Source organism: Brienomyrus brachyistius, chromosome 18 (genome assembly GCF_023856365.1).
Source record: "Brienomyrus brachyistius isolate T26 chromosome 18, BBRACH_0.4, whole genome shotgun sequence".
Classification (NCBI taxonomy): domain Eukaryota; kingdom Metazoa; phylum Chordata; class Actinopteri; order Osteoglossiformes; family Mormyridae; genus Brienomyrus; species Brienomyrus brachyistius.
Window position 1 is genome coordinate 6,429,050 of NC_064550.1, and position 16,024 is coordinate 6,445,073.

Here is a 16,024-nt window from a genome sequence, read left to right on the forward strand (position 1 = left end):
GCAGTCGCGCCCTCAGCTACCTTCTCACCCTTCTGTTTTTCACTCCTGGCCAATATAATGAGCAGCAGGGCATTTTCAAGTGAGCTGCACGACAGCACGGACATGCACTTGCATGGGAGAACACAGCGCATTCACCACGCAGGCCACGGGTCCTATCTGGCCTCTCACAAGAAGGCAGAGTGAGTCACGATCAAGTTTTATTGACGGCGTGACTCTTCATGTTCACGTCTCGGAGGGTGATGGGCTTCTAAGCGCCAAGAAGACAGCGCCCAGCGTGGGGCTCGAACCCACGACCCTGAGATTAAGAGTCTCATGCTCTACCGACTGAGCTAGCCGGGCCAACACACAGATGTCGGGGCTTCTGGACCGGCAACTTTCTGAACCGGTTCTTCTCTGCGAAGTGCCTTCTGACTCCGAACCCCATAAAGCACAGCTGTGCTCATGTACTCGCTGTCTCCGTGGCGCGATCGGTTAGCGCGCTCGGCTGTTAACCGAGAGTTTGGTGGTTCAAACCCACCCGAGGACGTGCTCTCTTTTTCCTCTCTGACTTGAAGCGGATGATCTCTCCATCAGTCTCCCTTTATGGTGCGTTGCATTATTTCTCTATTATCCTAGCATGCAATATCAGAGTTTTACCAGACTTGTTAGTCTCTTTGCTTTCTTTATAGTTTGCCTCTCAAAAAAAGAATATCGCTGTGAATCAACTAAAACAATTTTGCACTAAAATACTTTGTCTTTCTTCTTTCTTTGTCTCTGGGAAAAAACACTCTTGCGCCAAAACTGCTAAAACAACAACAAATTTGCGTGTGGTATACATGGCACAAAAAACGCAGCGCCATGCACTTCTACAGCATCGCAGACAAAATGCTTTCCGGGTGTGTTGTAGCTGGGGTGTATCACGTCGAGGGGAGATTTCATAGTGCCGGATGGGTCCCCAGTAGCACCTTTTGGTGCACCGTGCTGGGAGGGAAGACTCTGGCACTCTTTCACGTTGCCAGCACTCACATCAAGCAAAGGGGACCAGCAAGGAACGCCATACTGGCAGAAAGAAGCACAGCCTGAATGGCACTCAGGAGGACCAGCGCAGGGGGCACCAGGATTTGAACCTAGGACCTCTTGATCTGCAGTCAAATGCTCTACCACTGAGCTATACCCCCGCAGGCAGAGCAAAGGAGATGAGGTGGAAACACAAGCCATTTTGACACACTCTGTGGCTACTCTTTATGCAGCATTAAGCTGTAACCCAGTCATGAAAAAAAAAGCGACTTCTCCTTTAAGACACAGGGCAGTGCTGTACGGCACATAGGCGAAATGTGCCCTGAAGACGGAAGGCTTTGCCAGGTCTGACCTGAAGGGGCACCTGTGAGTATTTCTGTATGACAGGGCGCAAAGCACTGTCATGGGGGATCCCTGGTGGTCTAGTGGTCAGGATTTGGCGCTCTCACCGCCACGGCCCGGGTTCGATTCCCGGTCAGGGAAGTCCGGGGGTCTTTCTGGGCTTCTTTTTTTTTTTTTTTTTTTGTCTCTCCCCGCACTTCCCATTGTGACCCTTACGGCCAGCTTCTGACTTCCGGGACCTGAACGAGGCCCTCACAGCATTCCCAGTGCAGTCGCGCCCTCAGCTACCTTCTCACCCTTCTGTTTTTCACTCCTGGCCAATATAATGAGCAGCAGGGCATTTTCAAGTGAGCTGCACGACAGCACGGACATGCACTTGCATGGGAGAACACAGCGCATTCACCACGCAGGCCACGGGTCCTATCTGGCCTCTCACAAGAAGGCAGAGTGAGTCACGATCAAGTTTTATTGACGGCGTGACTCTTCATGTTCACGTCTCGGAGGGTGATGGGCTTCTAAGCGCCAAGAAGACAGTGCCCAGCATGGGGCTCGAACCCACGACCCTGAGATTAAGAGTCTCATGATCTACCGACTGAGCTAGCCGGGCCAACACACAGATGTCGGGGCTTCTGGACCGGCAACTTTCTGAACCGGTTCTTCTCTGCGAAGTGCCTTCTGACTCCGAACCCCATAAAGCACAGCTGTGCTCATGTACTCGCTGTCTCCGTGGCGCGATCGGTTAGCGCGCTCGGCTGTTAACCGAGAGTTTGGTGGTTCAAACCCACCCGAGGACGTGCTCTCTTTTTCCTCTCTGACTTGAAGCGGATGATCTCTCCATCAGTCTCCCTTTATGGTGCGTTGCATTATTTCTCTATTATCCTAGCATGCAATATCAGAGTTTTACCAGACTTGTTAGTCTCTTTGCTTTCTTTATAGTTTGCCTCTCAAAAAAAGAATATCGCTGTGAATCAACTAAAACAATTTTGCACTAAAATACTTTGTCTTTCTTCTTTCTTTGTCTCTGGGAAAAAACACTCTTGCGCCAAAACTGCTAAAACAACAACAAATTTGCGTGTGGTATACATGGCACAAAAAACGCAGCGCCATGCACTTCTACAGCATCGCAGACAAAATGCTTTCCGGGCGTGTTGTAGCTGGGGTGTATCACGTCGAGGGGAGATTTCATAGTGCCGGATGGGTCCCCAGTAGCACCTTTTGGTGCACCGTGCTGGGAGGGAAGACTCTGGCACTCTTTCACGTTGCCAGCACTCACATCAAGCAAAGGGGACCAGCAAGGAACGCCATACTGGCAGCAAGAAGCACAGCCTGAATGGCACTCAGGAGGACCAGCGCAGGGGGCACCAGGATTTGAACCTAGGACCTCTTGATCTGCAGTCAAATGCTCTACCACTGAGCTATACCCCCGCAGGCAGAGCAAAGGAGATGAGGTGGAAACACAAGCCATTTTGACACACTCTGTGGCTACTCTTTATGCAGCATTAAGCTGTAACCCAGTCATGAAAAAAAAAGCGACTTCTCCTTTAAGACACAGGGCAGTGCTGTACGGCACATAGGCGAAATGTGCCCTGAAGACGGAAGGCTTTGCCAGGTCTGACCTGAAGGGGCACCTGTGAGTATTTCTGTATGACAGGGCGCAAAGCACTGTCATGGGGGATCCCTGGTGGTCTAGTGGTCAGGATTTGGCACTCTCACCGCCACGGCCCGGGTTCGATTCCCAGTCAGGGAAGTCCGGTGGTCTTTCTTGGCTTCTTTTTTTTTTTTTTTTTTGTCTCTCCCTGCACTTCCCATTGTGACCCTTACGGCCAGCTTCTGACTTCCGGGACCTGAACGAGGCCCTCACAGCATTCCCAGTGCAGTCGCGCCCTCAGCTACCTTCTCACCCTTCTGTTTTTCACTCCTGGCCAATATAATGAGCAGCAGGGCATTTTCAAGTGAGCTGCACGACAGCACGGACATCCACTTGCATGGGAGAACACAGCGCATTCACCACGCAGGCCACGGGTCCTATCTGGCCTCTCACAAGAAGGCAGAGTGAGTCACGATCAAGTTTTATTGACGGCGTGACTCTTCATGTTCACGTCTCGGAGGGTGATGGGCTTCTAAGCGCCAAGAAGACAGCGCCCAGCGTGGGGCTCGAACCCACGACCCTGAGATTAAGAGTCTCATGCTCTACCAACTGAGCTAGCCGGGCCAACACACAGATGTCAGGGCTTCTGGACCGGCAACTTTCTGAACCGGTTCTTCTCTGCGAAGTGCCTTCTGACTCCGAACCCCATAAAGCACAGCTGTGCTCATGTACTCGCTGTCTCCGTGGCGCAATCGGTTAGCGCGCTCGGCTGTTAACCGAGAGGTTGGTGGTTCAAACCCACCCGGGGACGTGCTCTCTTTTTCCTCTCTGACTTGAAGCGGATGATCTCTCCATCAGTCTCCCTTTATGGTGCGTTGCATTATTTCTCTATTATCCTAGCATGCAATATCAGAGTTTTACCAGACTTGTTAGTCTCTTTGCTTTCTTTATAGTTTGCCTCTCAAAAAAAGAATATCGCTGTGAATCAACTAAAACAATTTTGCACTAAAATACTTTGTCTTTCTTCTTTCTTTGTCTCTGGGAAAAAACACTCTTGCGCCAAAACTGCTAAAACAACAACAAATTTGCGTGTGGTATACATGGCACAAAAAACGCAGCGCCATGCACTTCTACAGCATCGCAGACGGAATGCTTTCCGGGCGTGTCGTAGCTGGGGTGTAGCACGTCGAGGGGAGATTTCATAGCGCCGGATGGGTCCCCAGTAGCACCTTTTGGTGCACCGTGCTGGGGGGGAAGACTCTGGCACTCTTTCACGTTGCCAGCACTCACATCAAGCAAAGGGGACCAGCAAGGAACGCCATACTGGCAGCAAGAAGCACAGCCTGAACGGCACTCAGGAGAACCAGCGCAGGGGGCACCAGGATTTGAACCTAGGACCTCTTGATCTGCAGTCAAATGCTCTACCACTGAGCTATACCCCCGCAGGCAGAGCAAAGGAGATGAGGTGGAAACACAAGCCACTTTGACACACTCTGTGGCTACTCTTTATGCAGCATTAAGCTGTAACCCAGTCATGAAAAAAAAAGCGACTTCTCCTTTAAGACACAGGGCAGTGCTGTACGGCACATAGGCGAAATGTGCCCTGAAGACGGAAGGCTTTGCCAGGTCTGACCTGAAGGGGCACCTGTGAGTATTTCTGTATGACAGGGCGCAAAGCACTGTCATGGGGGATCCCTGGTGGTCTAGTGTTCAGGATTTGGCGCTCTCACCGCCACGGCCCGGGTTCGATTCCCGGTCAGGGAAGTCCGGGGGTCTTTCTGGGCTTCTTTTTTTTTTTTTTTTTTGTCTCTCCCCGCACTTCCCATTGTGACCCTTACGGCCAGCTTCTGACTTCCGGGACCTGAACGAGGCCCTCACAGCATTCCCAGTGCAGTCGCGCCCTCAGCTACCTTCTCACCCTTCTGTTTTTCACTCCTGGCCAATACAATGAGCAGCAGGGCATTTTCAAGTGAGCTGCACGACAGCACGGACATGCACTTGCATGGGAGAACACAGCGCATTCACCACGCAGGCCACGGGTCCTATCTGGCCTCTCACAAGAAGGCAGAGTGAGTCACGATCAAGTTTTATTGACGGCGTGACTCTTCATGTTCACGTCTCGGAGGGTGATGGGCTTCTAAGCGCCAAGAAGACAGCGCCCAGCGTGGGGCTCGAACCCACAACCCTGAGATTAAGAGTCTCATGCTCTACCGACTGAGCTAGCCAGGGCCAACACACAGATGTCGGGGCTTCTGGACCGGCAACTTTCTGAACCGGTTCTTCTCTGCGAAGTGCCTTCTGACTCCGAACCCCATAAAGCACAGCTGTGCTCATGTACTCGCTGTCTCCGTGGCGCGATCGGTTAGCGCGCTCGGCTGTTAACCGAGAGTTTGGTGGTTCAAACCCACCCGAGGACGTGCTCTCTTTTTCCTCTCTGACTTGAAGCGGATGATCTCTCCATCAGTCTCCCTTTATGGTGCGTTGCATTATTTCTCTATTATCCTAGCATGCAATATCAGAGTTTTACCAGACTTGTTAGTCTCTTTGCTTTCTTTATAGTTTGCCTCTCAAAAAAAGAATATCGCTGTGAATCAACTAAAACAATTTTGCACTAAAATACTTTGTCTTTCTTCTTTCTTTGTCTCTGGGAAAAAACACTCTTGCGCCAAAACTGCTAAAACAACAACAAATTTGCGTGTGGTATACATGGCACAAAAAACGCAGCGCCATGCAATTCTACAGCATCGCAGACAAAATGCTTTCCGGGCGTGTTGTAGCTGGGGTGTATCACGTCGAGGGGAGATTTCATAGTGCCGGATGGGTCCCCAGTAGCACCTTTTGGTGCACCGTGCTGGGAGGGAAGACTCTGGCACTCTTTCACGTTGCCAGCACTCACATCAAGCAAAGGGGACCAGCAAGGAACGCCATACTGGCAGCAAGAAGCACAGCCTGAATGGCACTCAGGAGGACCAGCGCAGGGGGCACCAGGATTTGAACCTAGGACCTCTTGATCTGCAGTCAAATGCTCTACCACTGAGCTATACCCCCGCAGGCAGAGCAAAGGAGATGAGGTGGAAACACAAGCCATTTTGACACACTCTGTGGCTACTCTTTATGCAGCATTAAGCTGTAACCCAGTCATGAAAAAAAAAGCGACTTCTCCTTTAAGACACAGGGCAGTGCTGTACGGCACATAGGCGAAATGTGCCCTGAAGACGGAAGGCTTTGCCAGGTCTGACCTGAAGGGGCACCTGTGAGTATTTCTGTATGACAGGGCGCAAAGCACTGTCATGGGGGATCCCTGGTGGTCTAGTGGTCAGGATTTGGCACTCTCACCGCCACGGCCCGGGTTCGATTCCCAGTCAGGGAAGTCCGGTGGTCTTTCTTGGCTTCTTTTTTTTTTTTTTTTTTTGTCTCTCCCTGCACTTCCCATTGTGACCCTTACGGCCAGCTTCTGACTTCCGGGACCTGAACGAGGCCCTCACAGCATTCCCAGTGCAGTCGCGCCCTCAGCTACCTTCTCACCCTTCTGTTTTTCACTCCTGGCCTATATAATGAGCAGCAGGGCATTTTCAAGTGAGCTGCACGACAGCACGGACATCCACTTGCATGGGAGAACACAGCGCATTCACCACGCAGGCCACGGGTCCTATCTGGCCTCTCACAAGAAGGCAGAGTGAGTCACGATCAAGTTTTATTGACGGCGTGACTCTTCATGTTCACGTCTCGGAGGGTGATGGGCTTCTATGCGCCAAGAAGACAGCGCCCAGCGTGGGGCTCGAACCCACGACCCTGAGATTAAGAGTCTCATGCTCTACCGACTGAGCTAGCCGGGCCAACACACAGATGTCAGGGCTTCTGGACCGGCAACTTTCTGAACCGGTTCTTCTCTGCGAAGTGCCTTCTGACTCCGAACCCCATAAAGCACAGCTGTGCTCATGTACTCGCTGTCTCCGTGGCGCAATCGGTTAGCGCGCTCGGCTGTTAACCGAGAGGTTGGTGGTTCAAACCCACCCGGGGACGTGCTCTCTTTTTCCTCTCTGACTTGAAGCGGATGATCTCTCCATCAGTCTCCCTTTATGGTGCGTTGCATTATTTCTCTATTATCCTAGCATGCAATATCAGAGTTTTACCAGACTTGTTAGTCTCTTTGCTTTCTTTATAGTTTGCCTCTCAAAAAAAGAATATCGCTGTGAATCAACTAAAACAATTTTGCACTAAAATACTTTGTCTTTCTTCTTTCTTTGTCTCTGGGAAAAAACACTCTTGCGCCAAAACTGCTAAAACAACAACAAATTTGCGTGTGGTATACATGGCACAAAAAACGCAGCGCCATGCACTTCTACAGCATCGCAGACAAAATGCTTTCCGGGCGTGTTGTAGCTGGGGTGTATCACGTCGAGGGGAGATTTCATAGTGCCGGATGGGTCCCCAGTAGCACCTTTTGGTGCACCGTGCTGGGAGGGAAGACTCTGGCACTCTTTCACGTTGCCAGCACTCACATCAAGCAAAGGGGACCAGCAAGGAACGCCATACTGGCAGCAAGAAGCACAGCCTGAATGGCACTCAGGAGGACCAGCGCAGGGGGCACCAGGATTTGAACCTAGGACCTCTTGATCTGCAGTCAAATGCTCTACCACTGAGCTATACCCCCGCAGGCAGAGCAAAGGAGATGAGGTGGAAACACAAGCCATTTTGACACACTCTGTGGCTACTCTTTATGCAGCATTAAGCTGTAACCCAGTCATGAAAAAAAAAGCGACTTCTCCTTTAAGACACAGGGCAGTGCTGTACGGCACATAGGCGAAATGTGCCCTGAAGACGGAAGGCTTTGCCAGGTCTGACCTGAAGGGGCACCTGTGAGTATTTCTGTATGACAGGGCGCAAAGCACTGTCATGGGGGATCCCTGGTGGTCTAGTGGTCAGGATTTGGCACTCTCACCGCCACGGCCCGGGTTCGATTCCCAGTCAGGGAAGTCCGGTGGTCTTTCTTGGCTTCTTTTTTTTTTTTTTTTTTTGTCTCTCCCTGCACTTCCCATTGTGACCCTTACGGCCAGCTTCTGACTTCCGGGACCTGAACGAGGCCCTCACAGCATTCCCAGTGCAGTCGCGCCCTCAGCTACCTTCTCACCCTTCTGTTTTTCACTCCTGGCCAATATAATGAGCAGCAGGGCATTTTCAAGTGAGCTGCACGACAGCACGGACATGCACTTGCATGGGAGAACACAGCGCATTCACCACGCAGGCCACGGGTCCTATCTGGCCTCTCACAAGAAGGCAGAGTGAGTCACGATCAAGTTTTATTGACGGCGTGACTCTTCATGTTCACGTCTCGGAGGGTGATGGGCTTCTATGCGCCAAGAAGACAGCGCCCAGCGTGGGGCTCGAACCCACAACCCTGAGATTAAGAGTCTCATGCTCTACCGACTGAGCTAGCCGGGCCAACACACAGATGTCAGGGCTTCTGGACCGGCAACTTTCTGAACCGGTTCTTCTCTGCGAAGTGCCTTCTGACTCCGAACCCCATAAAGCACAGCTGTGCTCATGTACTCGCTGTCTCCGTGGCGCAATCGGTTAGCGCGCTCGGCTGTTAACCGAGAGGTTGGTGGTTCAAACCCACCCGGGGACGTGCTCTCTTTTTCCTCTCTGACTTGAAGCGGATGATCTCTCCATCAGTCTCCCTTTATGGTGCGTTGCATTATTTCTCTATTATCCTAGCATGCAATATCAGAGTTTTACCAGACTTGTTAGTCTCTTTGCTTTCTTTATAGTTTGCCTCTCAAAAAAAGAATATCGCTGTGAATCAACTAAAACAATTTTGCACTAAAATACTTTGTCTTTCTTCTTTCTTTGTCTCTGGGAAAAAACACTCTTGCGCCAAAACTGCTAAAACAACAACAAATTTGCGTGTGGTATACATGGCACAAAAAACGCAGCGCCATGCACTTCTACAGCATCGCAGACAAAATGCTTTCCGGGCGTGTTGTAGCTGGGGTGTATCACGTCGAGGGGAGATTTCATAGTGCCGGATGGGTCCCCAGTAGCACCTTTTGGTGCACCGTGCTGGGAGGGAAGACTCTGGCACTCTTTCACGTTGCCAGCACTCACATCAAGCAAAGGGGACCAGCAAGGAACGCCATACTGGCAGCAAGAAGCACAGCCTGAATGGCACTCAGGAGGACCAGCGCAGGGGGCACCAGGATTTGAACCTAGGACCTCTTGATCTGCAGTCAAATGCTCTACCACTGAGCTATACCCCCGCAGGCAGAGCAAAGGAGATGAGGTGGAAACACAAGCCATTTTGACACACTCTGTGGCTACTCTTTATGCAGCATTAAGCTGTAACCCAGTCATGAAAAAAAAAGCGACTTCTCCTTTAAGACACAGGGCAGTGCTGTACGGCACATAGGCGAAATGTGCCCTGAAGACGGAAGGCTTTGCCAGGTCTGACCTGAAGGGGCACCTGTGAGTATTTCTGTATGACAGGGCGCAAAGCACTGTCATGGGGGATCCCTGGTGGTCTAGTGGTCAGGATTTGGCACTCTCACCGCCACGGCCCGGGTTCGATTCCCAGTCAGGGAAGTCCGGTGGTCTTTCTTGGCTTCTTTTTTTTTTTTTTTTTTTTTGTCTCTCCCTGCACTTCCCATTGTGACCCTTACGGCCAGCTTCTGACTTCCGGGACCTGAACGAGGCCCTCACAGCATTCCCAGTGCAGTCGCGCCCTCAGCTACCTTCTCACCCTTCTGTTTTTCACTCCTGGCCAATATAATGAGCAGCAGGGCATTTTCAAGTGAGCTGCACGACAGCACGGACATCCACTTGCATGGGAGAACACAGCGCATTCACCACGCAGGCCACGGGTCCTATCTGGCCTCTCACAAGAAGGCAGAGTGAGTCACGATCAAGTTTTATTGACGGCGTGACTCTTCATGTTCACGTCTCGGAGGGTGATGGGCTTCTATGCGCCAAGAAGACAGCGCCCAGCGTGGGGCTCGAACCCACAACCCTGAGATTAAGAGTCTCATGCTCTACCGACTGAGCTAGCCGGGCCAACACACAGATGTCAGGGCTTCTGGACCGGCAACTTTCTGAACCGGTTCTTCTCTGCGAAGTGCCTTCTGACTCCGAACCCCATAAAGCACAGCTGTGCTCATGTACTCGCTGTCTCCGTGGCGCAATCGGTTAGCGCGCTCGGCTGTTAACCGAGAGGTTGGTGGTTCAAACCCACCCGGGGACGTGCTCTCTTTTTCCTCTCTGACTTGAAGCGGATGATCTCTCCATCAGTCTCCCTTTATGGTGCGTTGCATTATTTCTCTATTATCCTAGCATGCAATATCAGAGTTTTACCAGACTTGTTAGTCTCTTTGCTTTCTTTATAGTTTGCCTCTCAAAAAAAGAATATCGCTGTGAATCAACTAAAACAATTTTGCACTAAAATACTTTGTCTTTCTTCTTTCTTTGTCTCTGGGAAAAAACACTCTTGCGCCAAAACTGCTAAAACAACAACAAATTTGCGTGTGGTATACATGGCACAAAAAATGCAGCGCCATGCACTTCTACAGCATCGCAGACAAAATGCTTTCCGGGCGTGTCGTAGCTGGGGTGTAGCACGTCGAGGGGAGATTTCATAGCGCCGGATGGGTCCCCAGTAGCACCTTTTGGTGCACCGTGCTGGGGGGGAAGACTCTGGCACTCTTTCACGTTGCCAGCACTCACATCAAGCAAAGGGGACCAGCAAGGAACGCCATACTGGCAGCAAGAAGCACAGCCTGAACGGCACTCAGGAGAACCAGCGCAGGGGGCACCAGGATTTGAACCTAGGACCTCTTGATGTTTTTTTTTTTTTTTGTCTCTCCCTGCACTTCCCATTGTGACCCTTACGGCCAGCTTCTGACTTCCGGGACCTGAACGAGGCCCTCACAGCATTCCCAGTGCAGTCGCGCCCTCAGCTACCTTCTCACCCTTCTGTTTTTCACTCCTGGCCAATATAATGAGCAGCAGGGCATTTTCAAGTGAGCTGCACGACAGCACGGACATCCACTTGCATGGGAGAAAACAGCGCATTCACCACGCAGGCCACGGGTCCTATCTGGCCTCTCACAAGAAGGCAGAGTGAGTCACGATCAAGTTTTATTGACGGCGTGACTCTTCATGTTCACGTCTCGGAGGGTGATGGGCTTCTAAGCGCCAAGAAGACAGCGCCCAGCGTGGGGCTCGAACCCACGACCCTGAGATTAAGAGTCTCATGCTCTACCGACTGAGCTAGCCGGGCCAACACACAGATGTCGGGGCTTCTGGACCGGCAACTTTCTGAACCGGTTCTTCTCTGCGAAGTGCCTTCTGACTCCGAACCCCATAAAGCACAGCTGTGCTCATGTACTCGCTGTCTCCGTGGCGCGATCGGTTAGCGCGCTCGGCTGTTAACCGAGAGGTTGGTGGTTCAAACCCACCCGAGGACGTGCTCTCTTTTTCCTCTCTGACTTGAAGCGGATGATCTCTCCATCAGTCTCCCTTTATGGTGCGTTGCATTATTTCTCTATTATCCTAGCATGCAATATCAGAGTTTTACCAGACTTGTTAGTCTCTTTGCTTTCTTTATAGTTTGCCTCTCAAAAAAAGAATATCGCTGTGAATCAACTAAAACAATTTTGCACTAAAATACTTTGTCTTTCTTCTTTCTTTGTCTCTGGGAAAAAACACTCTTGCGCCAAAACTGCTAAAACAACAACAAATTTGCGTGTGGTATACATGGCACAAAAAACGCAGCGCCATGCACTTCTACAGCATCGCAGACGGAATGCTTTCCGGGCGTGTCGTAGCTGGGGTGTAGCACGTCGAGGGGAGATTTCATAGCGCCGGATGGGTCCCCAGTAGCACCTTTTGGTGCACCGTGCTGGGGGGGAAGACTCTGGCACTCTTTCACGTTGCCAGCACTCACATCAAGCAAAGGGGACCAGCAAGGAACGCCATACTGGCAGCAAGAAGCACAGCCTGAACGGCACTCAGGAGAACCAGCGCAGGGGGCACCAGGATTTGAACCTAGGACCTCTTGATCTGCAGTCAAATGCTCTACCACTGAGCTATACCCCCGCAGGCAGAGCAAAGGAGATGAGGTGGAAACACAAGCCACTTTGACACACTCTGTGGCTACTCTTTATGCAGCATTAAGCTGTAACCCAGTCATGAAAAAAAAAGCGACTTCTCCTTTAAGACACAGGGCAGTGCTGTACGGCACATAGGCGAAATGTGCCCTGAAGACGGAAGGCTTTGCCAGGTCTGACCTGAAGGGGCACCTGTGAGTATTTCTGTATGACAGGGCGCAAAGCACTGTCATGGGGGATCCCTGGTGGTCTAGTGTTCAGGATTTGGCGCTCTCACCGCCACGGCCCGGGTTCGATTCCCGGTCAGGGAAGTCCGGGGGTCTTTCTGGGCTTCTTTTTTTTTTTTTTTTTTTGTCTCTCCCTGCACTTCCCATTGTGACCCTTACGGCCAGCTTCTGACTTCCGGGACCTGAACGAGGCCCTCACAGCATTCCCAGTGCAGTCGCGCCCTCAGCTACCTTCTCACCCTTCTGTTTTTCACTCCTGGCCAATATAATGAGCAGCAGGGCATTTTCAAGTGAGCTGCACGACAGCACGGACATCCACTTGCATGGGAGAACACAGCGCATTCACCACGCAGGCCACGGGTCCTATCTGGCCTCTCACAAGAAGGCAGAGTGAGTCACGATCAAGTTTTATTGACGGCGTGACTCTTCATGTTCACGTCTCGGAGGGTGATGGGCTTCTAAGCGCCAAGAAGACAGCGCCCAGCGTGGGGCTCGAACCCACGACCCTGAGATTAAGAGTCTCATGCTCTACCGACTGAGCTAGCCGGGCCAACACACAGATGTCGGGGCTTCTGGACCGGCAACTTTCTGAACCGGTTATTCTCTGCGAAGTGCCTTCTGACTCCGAACCCCATAAAGCACAGCTGTGCTCATGTACTCGCTGTCTCCGTGGCGCGATCGGTTAGCGCGCTCGGCTGTTAACCGAGAGGTTGGTGGTTCAAACCCACCCGAGGACGTGCTCTCTTTTTCCTCTCTGACTTGAAGCGGATGATCTCTCCATCAGTCTCCCTTTATGGTGCGTTGCATTATTTCTCTATTATCCTAGCATGCAATATCAGAGTTTTACCAGACTTGTTAGTCTCTTTGCTTTCTTTATAGTTTGCCTCTCAAAAAAAGAATATCGCTGTGAATCAACTAAAACAATTTTGCACTAAAATACTTTGTCTTTCTTCTTTCTTTGTCTCTGGGAAAAAACACTCTTGCGCCAAAACTGCTAAAACAACAACAAATTTGCGTGTGGTATACATGGCACAAAAAACGCAGCGCCATGCACTTCTACAGCATCGCAGACGGAATGCTTTCCGGGCGTGTCGTAGCTGGGGTGTAGCACGTCGAGGGGAGATTTCATAGCGCCGGATGGGTCCCCAGTAGCACCTTTTGGTGCACCGTGCTGGGGGGGAAGACTCTGGCACTCTTTCACGTTGCCAGCACTCACATCAAGCAAAGGGGACCAGCAAGGAACGCCATACTGGCAGCAAGAAGGACAGCCTGAACGGCACTCAGGAGAACCAGCGCAGGGGGCACCAGGATTTGAACCTAGGACCTCTTGATCTGCAGTCAAATGCTCTACCACTGAGCTATACCCCCGCAGGCAGAGCAAAGGAGATGAGGTGGAAACACAAGCCACTTTGACACACTCTGTGGCTACTCTTTATGCAGCATTAAGCTGTAACCCAGTCATGAAAAAAAAAGCGACTTCTCCTTTAAGACACAGGGCAGTGCTGTACGGCACATAGGCGAAATGTGCCCTGAAGACGGAAGGCTTTGCCAGGTCTGACCTGAAGGGGCACCTGTGAGTATTTCTGTATGACAGGGCGCAAAGCACTGTCATGGGGGATCCCTGGTGGTCTAGTGGTCAGGATTTGGCGCTCTCACCGCCACGGCCCGGGTTCGATTCCCGGTCAGGGAAGTCCGGGGGTCTTTCTGGGCTTCTTTTTTTTTTTTTTTTTTTGTCTCTCCCTGCACTTCCCATTGTGACCCTTACGGCCAGCTTCTGACTTCCGGGACCTGAACGAGGCCCTCACAGCATTCCCAGTGCAGTCGCGCCCTCAGCTACCTTCTCACCCTTCTGTTTTTCACTCCTGGCCAATATAATGAGCAGCAGGGCTTTTTCAAGTGAGCTGCACGACAGCACGGACATCCACCTGCATGGGAGAACACAGCGCATTCACCACGCAGGCCACGGGTCCTATCTGGCCTCTCACAAGAAGGCAGAGTGAGTCACGATCAAGTTTTATTGACGGCGTGACTCTTCATGTTCACGTCTCGGAGGGTGATGGGCTTCTAAGCGCCAAGAAGACAGCACCCAGCGTGGGGCTCGAACCCACGACCCTGAGATTAAGAGTCTCATGCTCTACCGACTGAGCTAGCCGGGCCAACACACAGATGTCGGGGCTTCTGGACCGGCAACTTTCTGAACCGGTTCTTCTCTGCGAAGTGCCTTCTGACTCCGAACCCCATAAAGCACAGCTGTGCTCATGTACTCGCTGTCTCCGTGGCGCGATCGGTTAGCGCGCTCGGCTGTTAACCGAGAGGTTGGTGGTTCAAACCCACCCGGGGGCGTGCTCTCTTTTTCCTCTCTGACTTGAAGCGGATGATCTCTCCATCAGTCTCCCTTTATGGTGCGTTGCATTATTTCTCTATTATCCTAGCATGCAATATCAGAGTTTTACCAGACTTGTTAGTCTCTTTGCTTTCTTTATAGTTTGCCTCTCAAAAAAAGAATATCGCTGTGAATCAACTAAAACAATTTTGCACTAAAATACTTTGTCTTTCTTCTTTCTTTGTCTCTGGGAAAAAACACTCTTGCGCCAAAACTGCTAAAACAACAACAAATTTGCGTGTGGTATACATGGCACAAAAAACGCAGCGCCATGCACTTCTACAGCATCGCAGACGGAATGCTTTCCGGGCGTGTCGTAGCTGGGGTGTAGCACGTCGAGGGGAGATTTCATAGCGCCGGATGGGTCCCCAGTAGCACCTTTTGGTGCACCGTGCTGGGGGGGAAGACTCTGGCACTCTTTCACGTTGCCAGCACTCACATCAAGCAAAGGGGACCAGCAAGGAACGCCATACTGGCAGCAAGAAGCACAGCCTGAATGGCACTCAGGAGAACCAGCGCAGGGGGCACCAGGATTTGAACCTAGGACCTCTTGATCTGCAGTCAAATGCTCTACCACTGAGCTATACCCCCGCAGGCAGAGCAAAGGAGATGAGGTGGAAACACAAGCCACTTTGACACACTCTGTGGCTACTCTTTATGCAGCATTAAGCTGTAACCCAGTCATGAAAAAAAAAGCGACTTCTCCTTTAAGACACAGGGCAGTGCTGTACGGCACATAGGCGAAATGTGCCCTGAAGACGGAAGGCTTTGCCAGGTCTGACCTGAAGGGGCACCTGTGAGTATTTCTGTATGACAGGGCGCAAAGCACTGTCATGGGGGATCCCTGGTGGTCTAGTGGTCAGGATTTGGCGCTCTCACCGCCACGGCCCAGGTTCGATTCCCGGTCAGGGAAGTCCGGGGGTCTTTCTGGGCTTCTTTTTTTTTTTTTTTTTTTGTCTCTCCCTGCACTTCCCATTGTGACCCTTACGGCCAGCTTCTGACTTCCGGGACCTGAACGAGGCCCTCACAGCATTCCCAGTGCAGTCGCGCCCTCAGCTACCTTCTCACCCTTCTGTTTTTCACTCCTGGCCAATATAATGAGCAGCAGGGCATTTTCAAGTGAGCTGCACGACAGCACGGACATCCACTTGCATGGGAGAACACAGCGCATTCACCACGCAGGCCACGGGTCCTATCTGGCCTCTCACAAGAAGGCAGAGTGAGTCACGATCAAGTTTTATTGACGGCGTGACTCTTCATGTTCACGTCTCGGAGGGTGATGGGCTTCTAAGCGCCAAGAAGACAGCGCCCAGCGTGGGGCTCGAACCCACGACCCTGAGATTAAGAGTCTCATGCTCTACCGACTGAGCTAGCCGGGCCAACACAC

At 51.6% G+C, this 16,024-nt stretch overlaps 32 non-coding genes across 32 annotated transcripts; 12 read left to right on the plus strand and 20 right to left on the minus strand.

The window, feature by feature from the left end:
• Positions 1 to 266: 266 nt before the first annotated feature.
• On the minus strand, positions 267 to 339 carry trnak-cuu (transfer RNA lysine (anticodon CUU)). The gene has a single exon. It is a non-coding gene; the product is annotated as a tRNA-Lys (tRNA).
• A 113-nt stretch (positions 340 to 452) lies between these two features.
• Positions 453 to 526, plus strand: trnan-guu (transfer RNA asparagine (anticodon GUU)). Its single transcript has one exon. It is a non-coding gene; the product is annotated as a tRNA-Asn (tRNA).
• Positions 527 to 1,085: 559 nt separating this feature from the next.
• trnac-gca (transfer RNA cysteine (anticodon GCA)) lies at positions 1,086 to 1,157 on the minus strand. The gene has a single exon. It is a non-coding gene; the product is annotated as a tRNA-Cys (tRNA).
• A 250-nt stretch (positions 1,158 to 1,407) lies between these two features.
• On the plus strand, positions 1,408 to 1,479 carry trnae-cuc (transfer RNA glutamic acid (anticodon CUC)). Its single transcript has one exon. It is a non-coding gene; the product is annotated as a tRNA-Glu (tRNA).
• Positions 1,480 to 1,872: 393 nt separating this feature from the next.
• On the minus strand, positions 1,873 to 1,945 carry trnak-cuu (transfer RNA lysine (anticodon CUU)). The gene has a single exon. It is a non-coding gene; the product is annotated as a tRNA-Lys (tRNA).
• A 113-nt stretch (positions 1,946 to 2,058) lies between these two features.
• Positions 2,059 to 2,132, plus strand: trnan-guu (transfer RNA asparagine (anticodon GUU)). The gene has a single exon. It is a non-coding gene; the product is annotated as a tRNA-Asn (tRNA).
• A 559-nt stretch (positions 2,133 to 2,691) lies between these two features.
• On the minus strand, positions 2,692 to 2,763 carry trnac-gca (transfer RNA cysteine (anticodon GCA)). The gene has a single exon. It is a non-coding gene; the product is annotated as a tRNA-Cys (tRNA).
• Positions 2,764 to 3,477: 714 nt separating this feature from the next.
• On the minus strand, positions 3,478 to 3,550 carry trnak-cuu (transfer RNA lysine (anticodon CUU)). The gene has a single exon. It is a non-coding gene; the product is annotated as a tRNA-Lys (tRNA).
• A 113-nt stretch (positions 3,551 to 3,663) lies between these two features.
• On the plus strand, positions 3,664 to 3,737 carry trnan-guu (transfer RNA asparagine (anticodon GUU)). The gene has a single exon. It is a non-coding gene; the product is annotated as a tRNA-Asn (tRNA).
• A 559-nt stretch (positions 3,738 to 4,296) lies between these two features.
• trnac-gca (transfer RNA cysteine (anticodon GCA)) lies at positions 4,297 to 4,368 on the minus strand. Its single transcript has one exon. It is a non-coding gene; the product is annotated as a tRNA-Cys (tRNA).
• Positions 4,369 to 5,082: 714 nt separating this feature from the next.
• trnak-cuu (transfer RNA lysine (anticodon CUU)) lies at positions 5,083 to 5,156 on the minus strand. The gene has a single exon. It is a non-coding gene; the product is annotated as a tRNA-Lys (tRNA).
• Positions 5,157 to 5,269: 113 nt separating this feature from the next.
• trnan-guu (transfer RNA asparagine (anticodon GUU)) lies at positions 5,270 to 5,343 on the plus strand. The gene has a single exon. It is a non-coding gene; the product is annotated as a tRNA-Asn (tRNA).
• A 559-nt stretch (positions 5,344 to 5,902) lies between these two features.
• On the minus strand, positions 5,903 to 5,974 carry trnac-gca (transfer RNA cysteine (anticodon GCA)). Its single transcript has one exon. It is a non-coding gene; the product is annotated as a tRNA-Cys (tRNA).
• Positions 5,975 to 6,689: 715 nt separating this feature from the next.
• On the minus strand, positions 6,690 to 6,762 carry trnak-cuu (transfer RNA lysine (anticodon CUU)). Its single transcript has one exon. It is a non-coding gene; the product is annotated as a tRNA-Lys (tRNA).
• Positions 6,763 to 6,875: 113 nt separating this feature from the next.
• On the plus strand, positions 6,876 to 6,949 carry trnan-guu (transfer RNA asparagine (anticodon GUU)). The gene has a single exon. It is a non-coding gene; the product is annotated as a tRNA-Asn (tRNA).
• Positions 6,950 to 7,508: 559 nt separating this feature from the next.
• Positions 7,509 to 7,580, minus strand: trnac-gca (transfer RNA cysteine (anticodon GCA)). Its single transcript has one exon. It is a non-coding gene; the product is annotated as a tRNA-Cys (tRNA).
• Positions 7,581 to 8,295: 715 nt separating this feature from the next.
• On the minus strand, positions 8,296 to 8,368 carry trnak-cuu (transfer RNA lysine (anticodon CUU)). The gene has a single exon. It is a non-coding gene; the product is annotated as a tRNA-Lys (tRNA).
• A 113-nt stretch (positions 8,369 to 8,481) lies between these two features.
• Positions 8,482 to 8,555, plus strand: trnan-guu (transfer RNA asparagine (anticodon GUU)). The gene has a single exon. It is a non-coding gene; the product is annotated as a tRNA-Asn (tRNA).
• A 559-nt stretch (positions 8,556 to 9,114) lies between these two features.
• Positions 9,115 to 9,186, minus strand: trnac-gca (transfer RNA cysteine (anticodon GCA)). The gene has a single exon. It is a non-coding gene; the product is annotated as a tRNA-Cys (tRNA).
• A 717-nt stretch (positions 9,187 to 9,903) lies between these two features.
• trnak-cuu (transfer RNA lysine (anticodon CUU)) lies at positions 9,904 to 9,976 on the minus strand. Its single transcript has one exon. It is a non-coding gene; the product is annotated as a tRNA-Lys (tRNA).
• A 113-nt stretch (positions 9,977 to 10,089) lies between these two features.
• On the plus strand, positions 10,090 to 10,163 carry trnan-guu (transfer RNA asparagine (anticodon GUU)). The gene has a single exon. It is a non-coding gene; the product is annotated as a tRNA-Asn (tRNA).
• A 962-nt stretch (positions 10,164 to 11,125) lies between these two features.
• trnak-cuu (transfer RNA lysine (anticodon CUU)) lies at positions 11,126 to 11,198 on the minus strand. The gene has a single exon. It is a non-coding gene; the product is annotated as a tRNA-Lys (tRNA).
• A 113-nt stretch (positions 11,199 to 11,311) lies between these two features.
• trnan-guu (transfer RNA asparagine (anticodon GUU)) lies at positions 11,312 to 11,385 on the plus strand. Its single transcript has one exon. It is a non-coding gene; the product is annotated as a tRNA-Asn (tRNA).
• A 559-nt stretch (positions 11,386 to 11,944) lies between these two features.
• On the minus strand, positions 11,945 to 12,016 carry trnac-gca (transfer RNA cysteine (anticodon GCA)). The gene has a single exon. It is a non-coding gene; the product is annotated as a tRNA-Cys (tRNA).
• Positions 12,017 to 12,731: 715 nt separating this feature from the next.
• trnak-cuu (transfer RNA lysine (anticodon CUU)) lies at positions 12,732 to 12,804 on the minus strand. Its single transcript has one exon. It is a non-coding gene; the product is annotated as a tRNA-Lys (tRNA).
• A 113-nt stretch (positions 12,805 to 12,917) lies between these two features.
• Positions 12,918 to 12,991, plus strand: trnan-guu (transfer RNA asparagine (anticodon GUU)). Its single transcript has one exon. It is a non-coding gene; the product is annotated as a tRNA-Asn (tRNA).
• A 559-nt stretch (positions 12,992 to 13,550) lies between these two features.
• Positions 13,551 to 13,622, minus strand: trnac-gca (transfer RNA cysteine (anticodon GCA)). The gene has a single exon. It is a non-coding gene; the product is annotated as a tRNA-Cys (tRNA).
• Positions 13,623 to 13,872: 250 nt separating this feature from the next.
• On the plus strand, positions 13,873 to 13,944 carry trnae-cuc (transfer RNA glutamic acid (anticodon CUC)). Its single transcript has one exon. It is a non-coding gene; the product is annotated as a tRNA-Glu (tRNA).
• A 393-nt stretch (positions 13,945 to 14,337) lies between these two features.
• On the minus strand, positions 14,338 to 14,410 carry trnak-cuu (transfer RNA lysine (anticodon CUU)). Its single transcript has one exon. It is a non-coding gene; the product is annotated as a tRNA-Lys (tRNA).
• Positions 14,411 to 14,523: 113 nt separating this feature from the next.
• Positions 14,524 to 14,597, plus strand: trnan-guu (transfer RNA asparagine (anticodon GUU)). Its single transcript has one exon. It is a non-coding gene; the product is annotated as a tRNA-Asn (tRNA).
• Positions 14,598 to 15,156: 559 nt separating this feature from the next.
• trnac-gca (transfer RNA cysteine (anticodon GCA)) lies at positions 15,157 to 15,228 on the minus strand. The gene has a single exon. It is a non-coding gene; the product is annotated as a tRNA-Cys (tRNA).
• Positions 15,229 to 15,943: 715 nt separating this feature from the next.
• Positions 15,944 to 16,016, minus strand: trnak-cuu (transfer RNA lysine (anticodon CUU)). Its single transcript has one exon. It is a non-coding gene; the product is annotated as a tRNA-Lys (tRNA).
• Between the last annotated feature and the right edge of the window lie 8 nt (positions 16,017 to 16,024).